Source organism: Falco naumanni, chromosome 15 (genome assembly GCF_017639655.2).
Source record: "Falco naumanni isolate bFalNau1 chromosome 15, bFalNau1.pat, whole genome shotgun sequence".
NCBI classification, from domain to species: Eukaryota; Metazoa; Chordata; class Aves; order Falconiformes; family Falconidae; genus Falco; species Falco naumanni.
Window position 1 is genome coordinate 2898413 of NC_054068.1, and position 13612 is coordinate 2912024.

At 56.9% G+C, this 13612-nt stretch overlaps 1 protein-coding gene across 3 annotated transcripts in view; it reads left to right on the forward strand.

The window, feature by feature from the left end:
• The first annotated feature begins 6847 nt into the window (after positions 1-6847).
• Positions 6848-13612, forward strand: part of KIAA0513 (KIAA0513 ortholog) — a 28511-nt gene continuing 21746 nt past the window's right edge. The window contains exons 1-2 of one of the 3 annotated variants that reach the window (XM_040615387.1): positions 6848-6953; positions 8934-9095. The gene's annotated coding sequence lies outside the window, so the exon portion shown is untranslated. Of the gene's footprint in view, positions 6954-8933; positions 9096-12303; positions 12551-13612 lie in introns of those variants that run through there. The other 2 variants (XM_040615388.1, XM_040615380.1) reach the window with 2 other exon arrangements.

Genomic DNA, 13612 nt, shown 5'->3' on the forward strand with positions numbered 1-13612 from the left:
CCTGCATCTACCCCTAGCAGGTCCTGCCTGGGGAGCCCAGCTCCCTCCCTCAGCACAGGCTGGAGCTGGCAGAACTAACGGCCTGAGCCCTGACGAGGGCCACAGCTCTCCTTTCTGAAAGGAAGCATGTGGCAATCCTGAATTTTTATGTTTTTTGTTATTATTATTATTATTCTGCTTTGTCTGAAGGAGATTAGCTGGCACAAAACTAACGTGAGGGATGAGGAGGGGGAGGCTGCACAATGGTGTAAGCCCCCTTTATGGAAGCAGGCTAAGAGTTCTCTATTTCTTAATGCCTTTTTTTTTTTCAGGTTTCCCCACACACACCCCCCCATTCAGATTCACGTCCACCTCAGATCTGAACTGCTTTTGGCTTTGTGGTGTGAGCTCAGCTGCCCCCGAGGAGCCGTTCATCCCTGTGCAGCAGGGCTGGCGCCTGGCCGTGTGCTGGGACGTGTGGCGTGGTCCCCAGGTCGGTGCGAACGGCCCCAGCCCTGCCTTTACCGGAGGGGATGCTGTGCTTCAAGTTTTGCAACCCAATGCTGCCAGTACGTTTCTTGGCAATTTATTATTTTTGAGAACAAGCCTCGGCCATGGAGCACTAAAGTACCAACGTTCAGGCATGAACTTTTCATCTGGCAATGGCTCTGCTGTAATGCTGGTAGTGAATGAAGGGCAGAGCGCGCTGTTGCAGCTCCTCCCGTGCAGTCCTCTGGGGAGGTGGGACCTCTTCCATTTCCCCTTTTGGTTTTTTTTGGTTTTTTTTTGCCACCAATACCTTCCCCTAATCTTCTGCATTAATTTTCTGGTGCTAAAGGCACATCTGACACCACTCCTTTATGCGAAGTGTTCTGTGTATGATCACAGTCGTTCAAGCCTTAGCAAGGGAAACACATCTACTAAGCACACAGTAACTCCTACCATATGTTTGGCCTTTGAGGAGCGCAAACGCAGTTTCTCAAGTGGCAACATTTCTGAATACCCGCCACATGCACCTCCCAAGTGCTGGCTTGCAACCCTCCCTCTGCTTCCAAAGAAACTCGGAGGTGTGAGGGTTCGGTGCTGGGCAGCTTCCCACCTCCCAGAACGGAGCGGGGCAGCGCTGAGCCTTGCTCCCCTTGCTCCCCTCCCTTGCCCTGGCCTAGGCGTGAGGAGGTGGGTGCCACCGGGCAGAGGTGGTCCTCAGCAGGTGCGTTCCTCCTCCCCATTGGTGATGGAGGAACCGCTTTTTTCATCTGCAAGGGGTAAAGTCCCGTGTGTCACAGTCAGTTATGGGCTGTGAACCGTGGAACAAGCAGAGAGAGGGTTGTCCCCTTAGCTGTCAGTTTAGAAACAGAGGCTCTGCCAGGGTAAATTTTCCTGCTCTGGGAAGACAGCTGCTGTGAACAGGCATGTCCCACGCTGGCTTGGGGACTGTTTGCAGCTGGGTCTTAGTCTCCTCTCAGGGCTGTGTCTGCTCCGCCAGAGGCCACTGCTGCTGTTTGCGGTGATGCTGCTTCTTCCTGCTTGGCTTGTTTCTGAAAACCACAAGGCTTTGTTGCCTTATTGCGGAGTCAGAGGTCTGTTGGATCCAGCCAGGACGGAAGGTGGGTCTCTGTTCTTAATGCTGCAAGTATGTGCCTGAAAATCTGTTCCCTGTGGGAGCTCAGCTCCTGGCAGCTGCCGGAGACCTTACCCTGGGGTGAGGATGGGATGTGAGAACCGTATCGAGTTTGGCCACGCCGTCTCCCACGCAATACTGCTGCCTTTCTGCCTGATGCTTTTATTTTTGGCTGTTGGGAGACGTGCTGCTGGGCAGGTCTGGAGCCTCCTGCTGACTGACTGGCCTGGCAAGCCACAGCGAGCTTGGCCCAGATGTTGCGTCAGCTGATCCAGAGCATCGGCACCCCTGAGCTGTGTGAAACCCCATCTTGCGCTCTGCTTCGCTCCTGATCTCCCCGCTCCTTCGGGAACGGGCTGGAACACAGGTTTTATTCAGCACTGCTGGGGAGGGTTGGGGTTTTTTTACTGTTTTCTGCTTCTCAGCCATCTGTCTTACCCGGGGCTCTTTCCCTGCTGTGAGGGGAGCATCACCTGCCCCCCTGGTGCAGGAGGGGTTGGAGGGTGACAGCCCCGCACAACGCCTCCCAGGGCTGCCTTAGGGGCTGGGGTCCTGCTGCTGAGTCCAGGGACCAGGGGAACCCGGGAGAAGCCTTACCCCCCTCGCTCCTTGATCCAAGGGCTGGTGTTTCCCAGTTTCCAAGCCTTTGGAGGCACCGGAACGGGGGAACGTTGGGCTGCCCGAGCTGGGGTCTGCCCTCTCCTCCTGTGTCTCCCCCGGGCGTGCAGGCTGGAAGATGAGCACTTGGGTGGGTTTCACCCACCCCGTGCCCCAGCAGGGCTTGGCTGCTTCCTTCTCCTGCTGCTGCCAAAGGGTGATTAGTGGCAAGCTCCACACGGTTAATTAAAGACGCCTGAGCCCTTTCCTTCGGTCCTTGGAGTTGCCGACCTTTGGTGTGCACACTGCCATACCCCCTGATGTGTTCTTGCGGTAATTAACATGTGAAGGTGGTAATTAACGTGCCCGGCTCCCCGAGGCTGTGGCCGTGGCTCTGGGACCCGGCTTTAATGTCACAACGTCCCTCTCAAACCCGACCTTGGCAGTGACCCCCGCCGGGGCCCGCTGTGGCGCGCCAGGTCCGCCAGAGGGCGCCCGGAGACCGGACAGGGACACGCGTGGGACCGGCACCCACGGACACGGGCACGCGTGGGACGTGGCATCCCCGCGGACACGGACACTCGTGGGGCACGGGACCCCCACGGATACTTGTGAGACCGGCACCCCACGGACACTCACGAGACATGGTACCCCCGTGGACAAGGACATTTGTGGGACCGGCATCCTACAGGCACAGCCACTCGTGGGACCGGCCCCGCCCGCGGATACAGGCACACGTGGCACCCCCGGCACCCTGAGACTCTTGGGACCAGGCACCTACGGGACTTAGGACCCCTGGGCTGTGCCTCAGGTGGGGACATTCAGGGGCACCCATGGGACCTGGGCACCCCAGGGGACTGAGCACCCCAGGGGACCGGGTGGCAGGACCCCCGGGAGCCAGGCACCCCCAGGATGCTCTCCGTCTGCAGCCACCTGCCAAGAGGCAGCCCTGCGCACCGTGCCAGTGCCGGGGTGCGGGGGGGGGGGGGGGGGGCTAGGCGGGAGACCCATGGGCCGCGGTGTGTGCCTTTGCCAGCAGCCACACCTGGACGATGCCCACCCCAGGGAGGTGTGGGGACAGTGCTTTCTCCCACCAAACAGGAGTGGGAAGGGCTGAGCCGGGTACCGAAGCGCTGACCTCTCCTGGAACACAGCTCGAGGTGAAACAACACACTGATGCGCAGGGCAGGGAGAGCGGTGGGTGATGCAGCCACCAGCCATCAGCTCCCTCGGAGTTAGTTATTCAATAAGCAGCTCGTTAGCCGCCCTGACGCACTTCCTTCCCTGCCTCCTGCTCCGGCACCTTGTGTCCTGCCTCGCTCTCAGGACCGCCAGGCTGTTGGTGGCCCCAGCACCCCCCGGCACAGGCAGGGTCAGAGCTGGGGGGACGATGCTCCTGCAGGGGCTGGTGGCGCCGTAGGGGCTCATGGGCTGCTCTGGGGTCAGGCTGGGAGGAGCACAAGCTGGAGCATCTTTCCTGCTCACTCACCTTTCTCCACCTGGTCCTAAGCTACCTGATTCCCATCAGCTTCCTCCACCTGTCACTCCGGTACCGGGGGGACAGCCCAAACCCACCTTAGTCACTTGTGAACATTTTGTGCTGCCCAAGCAGCGAGGACGCAACTGCTTTACACGTATGTGGACGTTCACTCCCCTCCCTCTCTCCCTTCCAGCCTTCGCGTCTCACCTCTCTTCCAAGCATTTTCGCAGTGGCTGGCTTCTCCCCGAGGCTCTTTCTGTCCTTATCCCTCACCTGACCTCCAGGAACCCTTGTTAGTCACGGCTGGGGCAGGGCTCCCTGCTGCCTGCAGTCACCGCTCTTTCCACAAAGCCTCGTTTGACCCTGTGTCCCTCAGCCCTCGTCACCACAACACCCAAGACACAGATCAAGTGTCCTTTTGGCAGTGACCTTGTTACCTGCTCGAGTGCATTTATCCCCACCTTGCTCCCAGATATTAGGGGGGTGATTTGCAGCCGACCGCCTGACATCCCATAATCCCGGCTGAGGCGAGATCCATTATCTGTCACTGCATCAGCGGTGCTAGTGCTGCCTGGCTCAGCTTCCTGCATGTTGCTGCTAATTAAAAACAAATGAGGAGGGGATGGCTGGCAAGTGATGTGCTGGATGGCTGCGACTGATCCACTCCATTTAGGAGTTCTGTGAGCTGCTCAAATAAATAACGTGGAAATTTAATTTTCTGCCACTCTGGAAAGGAGAGGTCTTGGATAGCATTTGTGCTCTATTCTGAACATCTTGCTTGCTGTAAAGGGGAAACCTGCCCTTGCTGGGACCCTTCCCAGTGGCTCCCGTATGGATAACGCGTTTGTTTCATCCACGACCACATCTTGGCTCGGGCTGCTTCGTTAGGGAGAAGGTGCCAAATTGGCCCTTTACCATGCAGCGCCTGACACGAGGGCAGCTGGAGGCAATCACCGGCAGGGGAGAGCCTTTTCCTCTCCAAAACAAGCAGATACGGCAGCGATGGGGAAAAATACGGCTTAGAGCCTGCAGCCAGCTGGGAGCCAGGCAGCGGAGGCTGTACCCCAGCCCTCACCGCGCCGTACACACAATTCCCCTCTCCCTCTTTGTTTTCTCTAATTGCAGAGCGAGGCCTCCCAGGCACAGCCTGTTTCTCACCCCGCGCTGGTACAAAGCTCTGCGGAATGGGGCTGGGACGTGCTGACCCGGGAACGGGGAATGCAGCCTTGGAAGAGGGATGGAACCGGTTTGGGCTTCCCTGGGGAATGATGCTCGGCCGCTCAGCAAGCCGTGGCCGTGACGGTTGCTCTCCTCCCAAGTGTTTTGCCCTGGGGTGGGGGGTGAATGCTGCTCCTGGGGAGCAGAGCGGGACGGGTACCCCCACCCCAGCATCCCTGAGCCCCCCGGGGTGGGTGGAGGCATCGGGGCAAGCACCGCCACAGCCAGAGCAGGGTCCTCGCTGGGGTCTCGGCAGATTTCACGTGTTTCTTTAAGCCTCTTGGGTGGGATATTGGCTTCTCCCGCTGGGCAAGGGTGTGAGTCCTCTGCAATCTCCTCTTGCAACCGTTTCCTTGCCTGCGGCTGGGTTGTTTCACATCCGAGGAGGCTCGGGGAGGCAAGGTGGAATTACAACATTACAGACAAAGCCTTAATATAATCTTCCCCGCGTGAACGGCATTGCAGGGGGAAGATGTGGAGAATGTTCTGAGGAGCGGGCTTCAAATGAGGCAAGCTGCGGTTCAGGATGTACACTGAATTGCTTCATCACCGCTCCTAATGGCTTAACCAACGAAATCCATATTCATAAATCAAAACAGGAGCGTGAGCGACCTCTGTTCAGCTCTGCTGCCGAGCTGTGGTGCATCCAGAAATAAGGGCAGATTATATATTGCAGGCAGCAGCTCTGTATATATCTTCTGCAGCTGCCACAACTTGGCCTTGGTATTAACTGAGCCCAAGGAGAGACGATACGATCAAATCTGTCTGTCGGCGTCTGAAGGATTAGCTGAGTCAACCAGGAAAAAGCTGAGCTAATTTATCATGCTATTTTCAGTACTGAAATGCACCCTGGACGTAATTTCACCCTCAATTACAGATCTCATAGTTCTGCAGAACATAGTTATCAAAAATATTCTTTTTCAAATGCATTTAGTGTTTGGATTTCAGCGTTACAGCGGTGTGGTGGCAGCTCTGTAACCAAGGCGAGCTGATGAGATCTGGGAAGTGGAACCAGTGGAGAGAGAAAATGAACGTTATCTGTTCTCTCTGGCCAAGGAAAACATGGTGCAGGGAGGAGAGCATCACAGATGTGTTGGCAGAAGGACCTGGCGGTCTCTTGCCCACCACACAGGGCTGTCACCAGCACTGGATCAGATCAGCTGCAGCTTTTTCTGTCTCCCCAAGGACACAGAATCTGCTGTTTTCCACCTCGAACCCCCTGAAGTGTCACTGGAAAGCCCAGAACAAAGTCTGGCTCTGCCCTTCTACAGCGGTCCTTTGGGTATCTCCCCCCCAAACCAGGCTAGCACCCCCTGGGATGCCAATGCCACCCCCAAACCCTCTGGTTGCCCTGGCTGGACCCCCCCCAGCATCAAAACATCCTTAAACTGGTGCCCGCTCTGCCAGGGCCGCCTCCCCAGCAGCAGACCAAGGGTGCAGCAGCCAGCCCAGGCTGGAAGCATCTCCATCTCCATCTCCATCTCCATCTCCGGCTGATGCCCTTTGGCATCCACAGGCAGAGGCATTTCAGCCACCCTGACTTCACTCCCTCCTCAAATCCGGCTGCCAGTGGCCATGCCCCGTGGTGCCTGCTGCAGGTTGATGTCTTGTGTCTCTGCCGGGGAGATCTCCCAGAAAGTAAGCCATTCCCAGGGGACAAAAAACCCAAAACAAACCTCAAACCAAGATGAACTGCAAGGATTCTGCAGCTTTAACAAAAACTCTCAGTTTTACCAAAAGTTTAGCCGTTTGCTGGTGAGTTTGGCAGCCACGGAGGAGCTGGGCTTTGCAGGGATCCCTCAGGGCTGCGGGGCTGGCTGGTTTCCCAGCCCAGTGCGGGTGAAGGCAGCAGTGTGATGTGACGGAGGGGCCAAAAATAGAAACATTACCACGAATGGAGAGGAATAATACTTTTCCTGAAGCCCTGTAATAGCCTTGAGGCTGCTAACGTGGTGATAAGCAGTTGTTTGCCTGTGCTCTGGAGCAGGCGTGTTTTATCTCTTCCTTGTTCCAGCCTGGAGAAAAAGCCCGGTGATTTTGCTGCCGTGGGACCACCAGGTCTGTATTTTACTGTTTCTCTATTCCAGCAGCGCCTGGAGACCTGCCTGGAATTACATGGCATGACACAGCTGGTGGCCCGGCTGTGCTCTTAGATTAGAAGCCAGAAGCAGAAGGTGCAGGAGAGGTCTGCAGCTTTTTTGGAGGGATGAGCTGAGCAGATCCGATGCCTTAATTTGTGATGTTTTGTGGAACTGGGGAGTCATGGGTGCAGGTGTCCGGCCGGGGGGCTCCCCTGGAGCCATGTGAGGGGCAAGCGCAGCCGTTCCTGGTGCGGGGAGGAGGGAATGTTTGCAGCCGCCTGTGCAAACAAGTGGCCTCAAGGAGGAAACACCATGGGCTGGGGGAAATTCCAACCTCCTTGTGCAAAGCCCAGGGCTCGAGGAGAGGATTACATCCCAGGTAAAACTGGGATTCCTTTCCCCCTCTCCTGTCCTGCCCCAGAAGTTGTGCTTTCAGGGGAGGTGACGCCAGCGTCCCGTGCAGAAGCACAGGGATGCCAGGCAGCTTCAGTGGTGCAGAGGTAGGAGAAAACCTTACTGATACCCTCCATAAAAGACTTACGTTAAATATCGAGCTAATTTTAGCTATTTTATTAGCAAGCAGCTCTGGGTGATGATGCCTATAACGGTTTAGCGGCTGGTTGCCTCTTGCAGCACCAGTGCTGAGCAGGGTTGGATGAGTTTTTCCCTTTATAAAACCCTGCAAGCGCCATCCCTTGCCTTACACCCGCCCTGAAGCGTGGCTGATAAAACCAGTGACTTCTCCCAGTTTCAGCCCATCTCCGGGAAGTGGCTGATATTAAACTTGAAACAAATTACACTGTGCATTCGAGTGTGGATGCTCAAATGCATTTTCTTTTCCTAATGACAGAGGCAGTGGGAATTGCAGCACCATTAATTTCTCCTTTTGCCTCCTGCGAGTTGTCAGCGGCTCTCCCTCTCGCCTAGTAACTACCGCATCCAAGGGGCTGGATGCTCTGCTGCAGCCCCGGCACCTTTCGTACAAGCTCGGGACTGGAAAATAACTGGAGCAGCCCGGGAAATGCTGCGGGCGAAGCCGGGAGCGGTGGGAGGCAGCAGGGATGCAGGGTTTGCGGCGAGCTGCGGAGGGGCCAGCCCGGCCCTAGCACCCAGGGCTGCTGCTCCCCGCCGTGTTTCCTTCTGGTTTGTGCCTTTTGAACCATTTTGGGGGTTCTCGCTGTTGGTGGAGGGTGGGGAGACGGCGTGACTGCCGGGCTTTAAAGCATTTCCAGCCCGGAGGAAGATCAGCTGTGCTGCCAGCTCTCAGAATGGGAAACTGCCGCTTGGAGGACAATAAAGGTTATTAAATGTCAGGCAGAAATAAAGCTGCCTTTTTTTCCTTTTTCCTTTTGGCTTTTTTTCCCTGCTGGCTGTACTGGTTTGCAGGCACTCAGTGCAGTGGAAGATGGGGACTGGGGCACCAGAGCGGCTGCCTTGGGGTACCCATTGGCTCTGGATTTAGGATGGGGGGTTACTCTTTGACCGTTTGGGGGTCCTGGCTATGGGTCAGGGACCTGCAGACCCAGCCTTGTGCAAGGGCAGTATTAAATGGGTGTATTCCCCTTGTGGGCACAGCCTCACGGGGTCTTGCGTGGGTTTGGGCTCACGCTCCGGGCTGTGGGATGCATCCAGCTGCCTCCGCTGCCGGCTGCTAACGTGGCTCCGACCCTTTGCCAAGTGCAGGAGCGTGGGTGACGGTGCGGGAGGCGGTGACACCGGCTTCGCTGGCCTCCGCCACACCTCCCAGCTCCGTGCCCTCGTGGCTCCGGCAGTGTGAGCACCAACAGGTCTTTCCAGTCCTGTCCACGCGCTGCCTAGGGCCACGTTTCGGCACACCGTCCCTTCCGGAGCTCCCATCGCGGCTCTCGGGGCACGTCGGCAGCGGGGCGGCACCCGCGGAGAGGGAAAAGCACCGGGTGCGTCACTGGCTTGCCTTGTTTATCTTTTATTTTGACAGTTGTAGCTTTAATTAACCACCGTAGGCTGGTAAATGCTTGCGGGCTGTGCCTGCCCCCGGACCCAGCGCACCAGGGCACGCAGGGTATCTATCGCCTTTTGCCAGACGCTTCTCGCCCGCTGGAAGGAGCAGCCTCGGGGAGCCAGCGCCTACGGGTTGAAGGTAAAAAGCAAACTGGTGCTGCAGGGCTCCCTGGGGAGTGGGCTGGGGCTGGGGCAGCCCCTCGGGGCTCCCAGAGGGTGGGCGTCTGCCTGATCCCACCTGGCAAAGCTGCTGGAATGTGCCAGGAGAAAATATTGGGTGCTGGTCGGCACCCTGCGTGACAAGAAGAAGGTGTGGGATGGCAAAAGTTGGCAAATTTGATGCAGTTTGGGGCATTTTCTCAGAGGGTGAGCAGGATGAGCCCTAGGATCTGTGGCCAATGATCGAAGTGCAGCTCCCATGAGATCCCAAATCACGGCATCTCCCCTGCTTCCCCTCAGAGGCTCATCCATGGCACCGCTGCAATGCTTTCCCCCATATTTTCACCTTTGCCATGCCACTGCCGAGCTCTTTATTTTAACAGATGGCTGGAGTGACAATTACTGCCTCAAAAGACGATATTTATAAATTCCTTGTTGGGCTGTTATCTGGCATGTGATAGAGCTTTACACAAACAGAGCCGAGAGTCTCTGCTGGCTCTTGTAACTGGAAAGGAAATTATATTGCACAAAGTGCTTCAAGAGAGCAAGACAGGTTTTGCTGCGGAAGTAGCTTTGGTGGGTGCATGTAAAATGAGTTTGGTTTGCATTGATTTGCTGCGTGTTAAGAAATAGTCACCTGGGGGTAACTAGCACTGGCTGGCTGGCATCCCATCCCATCCCATCCCATCCCATCCCATCCCATCCCATCCCATCCCATCCCATCCCATCCCATCCCATCCCATCCCATCCCATCCCATCCCATCCCAAGGAGTATGCCACGGAGAGCTGCAGGCCCGTGAGGCAAAGCTGCTTTTCATGGCTCCTGGAGTTAATTTAATTGCTTTTCTCCTCTTCTTGGTTATCGTGCTCATGAATTTGGAAGCTCTTAATGCAAAACAATTAGGCTGGAGTTCCCTGGGGGTGGAGTGGTTTCCTGTCTGGAAATGCTCCCTGTCCCTGCCCGCTTGCTGCTGGGCACCGTGTGCTGCTGACTGGGGAGGTCGATGGTGATGCCTGATGCTCCGGGCTGCACGGTGGGGATTGTGCTGGTGATGTTAAAGTTAAATGAGTTAAGTGATGTTGAAGTTAAATGGGAAGGACACCCAGGAGAGTGGGGAGGTCTGCGGGGAGGTTACACCTAAGCTCAGGAGAGGATGGGTGAGGTGGCCTGCTCAGGGATCCACATCTTTGTCATAATTTGGAAATAAAAGCAGGAAAACAGCATCTGGTCCTCTGCCAGCATGTTGTGCTCTCAGCATCCGCTTTGCTGGGCTTGAGTCATTCGCACCATCTTGCTGGTGACCTTCCCTTTGGCGCTGCGGCTGCCAGCATCTCCCGAGCATCCCCTGCCACATCCTGAGCTGCTCACATCCGAACGCCCCGGGGATCGCAGGGCTGCCATGGGCTCCTCTCTCCTGTGCGTGGGTCGGTGATGGTGGACCACGCTCTGCCTGGGTAAGAAGGCGCTGCTGGAGGTGATACTTAACCATGGCTTGTCACCCTTTCTAGCAACTGAGCCAGGAAAAGGAGAGGGGATGTAAAACAGGAGAGCTGCGCTGGGCAGTGCTGCAGGTGTCAGCCAGCAGCATGTTTGGGGGAGGCTGGTGGAGGCACCGCAGGGTTTTGCCCGGTGTCAGGCTGCCCACATCACCATTCCCTGGGAAACCCAGCAGTTTGCACAAGCTGGGGTGTATCCTGCTGTGCCGAGGTCCCTTCTGCTGCTTTGGGAGCCAGCCCACGACACTGGCAAGGTTCCTGCTGTCACCCAGCCCTGTGACACCATGATAGTGGAAAGCTGAGCTGTCGCTCACCGATGCAACCTTTGCACCCCCAGCAGTCCCGCGTTCGCTCCTCGCCCATCCCAGCTGCCTCGCATGGGCAGGAGGGATCAAACCCCCTGCGTTTCTCCCAGCTCCAGCACTGCCAGCACTCCCTGGGTGGTTTGCCGTGCTCCTGTGGGCTGGTTTCCCGGGAAGGGAGAGGGCAAAGAGCAGTGCTTGGGGGAATGATTTAAGCTGCAGGTGCAGCAGGAGCTCTTCCCCAGGGCTGTCTCGCCGTGCAGCAGCGATGGTGTGCAAGCAACGCCCGCGTGGGCCCAGCTATTCCTGGATTAAGTGTTCCATGGAGCCCAACGACTCAGGCGTGTTTGCAGGGAAAGCACAGGGAGAGGAGCCCTGCTCCTCTTGCTCGAGCTCGTGTCAGCCTGGCCATCTGCATCTCCCCGGGAAGGCATTATAAATAGGTTCGGCTGCTTTCCTTTTCCCTGGCACAACTTTTTGGTGCTCTGCAGATTACAGGGAGGCTGAGGGTAATTATAACACCTTCGTCCTAACTTGCTGACGCTTGCCTCCCTTGCTAAGCTTTTCTAACGCACGTGCTGTAGCAGATGTTTGCTAACCGAAAGGACCCCAGGGAGACACGGGGAGGCTTTTTCCTCGCTAAAGAAGTTAGCATCAAGGAGGCACGTGTCTTTGACAGCCCATAGCCAGCTCTGCTTTGCTCAGCAAAGAGGTAAGCAGCAGCTGGCGGCGCATGGCATCCCCTGATGTGGGACCTAGCCGTGGGGTGGCCCCCAGGAGGGCAGAGCATCACCCCAACCAAGCTGCGGCGGGGACCGTGTGCTCTGGCACCTTCTGCTCTGCATGGATAAGGCACCAAATCGCTGTGTTTTCGGGCTCGTTTTGTAACTTGGATCCCAGCTGTGATTTACTGGGGCAAGCTGGAAGTCAGCACCAGGCTGATCCCCTCCAGCTCTTTTGCTGTGTCCAGCTAAGGCAGGGAAGCCCCTGTGTTTTAAACCACGTAAACAGCCGGCAAAGGGAAGGTGCTCGGCAGCGCCTGGCTGCGTTCGGCTGCGTTCGGCTGGGCTGCAGTCGGCCCAGAGGTTTCCCATGCCTGGGTGGCGTGCCACCATGTGATGAGCCAGCGGGGTGTGAAGTTGGGACTGCAGGCGGATCCCTGTCCTTAGGTACTTCCCTAAGTGAGGAGAAGGAAGCTCTGGTGACCTCTGCATCAGAGACTCAACCAGGAATAAGGAAATGAGAGGATTTTCCCAACCGTTGTGCAAATAGGGGCGTTCAGTACAGGAGGGTCCAACTTAATGCCGTAAACCAGATTGGATTAGGGCGGATTTGCAGAGGGCCAGTCTGGAAGAGCGGCTTATTTAGGTTTTTAGCAGCTGTGTCACAACCATACGTGGTGTTGCAACACGCTGTTGTGTTGTATGCTCGCACTGGGGCGTTGGGTCTGAGGCCTCAGTGAGCAGCCAGGAGCTCCTGAGCTGGGCACAGGGGACATGCTGTGGGGTGGCCATAGCAAGGTGGCCTGGGCTGTGAGAGGGCACGGGAGGACACGGCTAGAAAAACACCAGGAACCTGACATCTTCCTTGTCTTGTGAGTCTGCACCGAATCCTTTAGCCCATGAGGTCGTGGAGGGTGAGTATCCTTAGGGGCTTAGATGGTTTCATCGTCTTGTGGGTCTTTTTAATGTAAATTTATCGTTATGCAAGTGACTCTGTGGCGCTGAAGTGTCTTGCTGCCCCTGTCCCACTCCATGTGCTCTGGCTGTGCTCCGGGTGTGCTCACACCACGGGCTCAACCTGGCCCTGTGGTGTTTGCATGCGGGACCTGGGCCTTGCGGCTTTTGTCAGAGCTTTTGTCTTGGTTTTCCCTGCTCTTGCTCTTCCCCCATTCCTTACAGCGGGTTTTTGCATCACATCCTTCTGTCTTCAAAACCCTGTCTCCTTTCCGGGGCTGTCGGCCCCTTCCCCTGTGCCTTGTACCCAGCCCCGCTCTCCTGGGCTGCTTTTTGCTCAAGGGCGTGAATCAAAACATTGCCTAATACTTTAGTAACTTCCACAAGAGAGGTGCTTCCCCTTGTAGCTGCCAAGTAGGTGGGCATGTCACCCTCTGTTCAGCGCCGGTTCATCCTCTCTGCCTCCCTCGTGGTGCTGGGGAACCGGCCCCGGCAGATGTGAGCTTGGCTGTCTCGTGGTGCCCGCCTACTGCTGGAGTCGTGCCGGGTTGTGATCAGGGGAGGAAAATAGGCCACTTATCGTGTGCGACAGACACAGCCACCCCCGGAGCCTTTGTCTGCAAAAAGGGGAATGAAGTGATGAATATCCGCGTCAGTCCGGGGGCAGAGGCAGCTCGCCGTGTGCCAGCACTGCAGCTGGCGCCCCGACGCCAGTGGGTCTGTGAGTGTCCACGGGCTCCCTGCAAACCCACCCAGGAGGGTGGCTGCAGCTGCAAGGGTGGAGAGATGGTCCTCAGCTGGCGATGGAGATGGGGAGAGGGGTCACTGTCCTAGGAGGGTGTTTTGGCGGGGCACCACCATGGAGAGGTACCCACAAGCTGCTTGGAAAGTCTCGAACATCTCATATGGGTGCAGGTGGGGTAATAACCCAGCCTGAACCTTGGTGGAGATGGGCTGCCCTGGTCCATGGCTGCTTCCAGCCGAGGTGGTGTGCCACAGCAGTCACAGGGCAGATGCTCCCA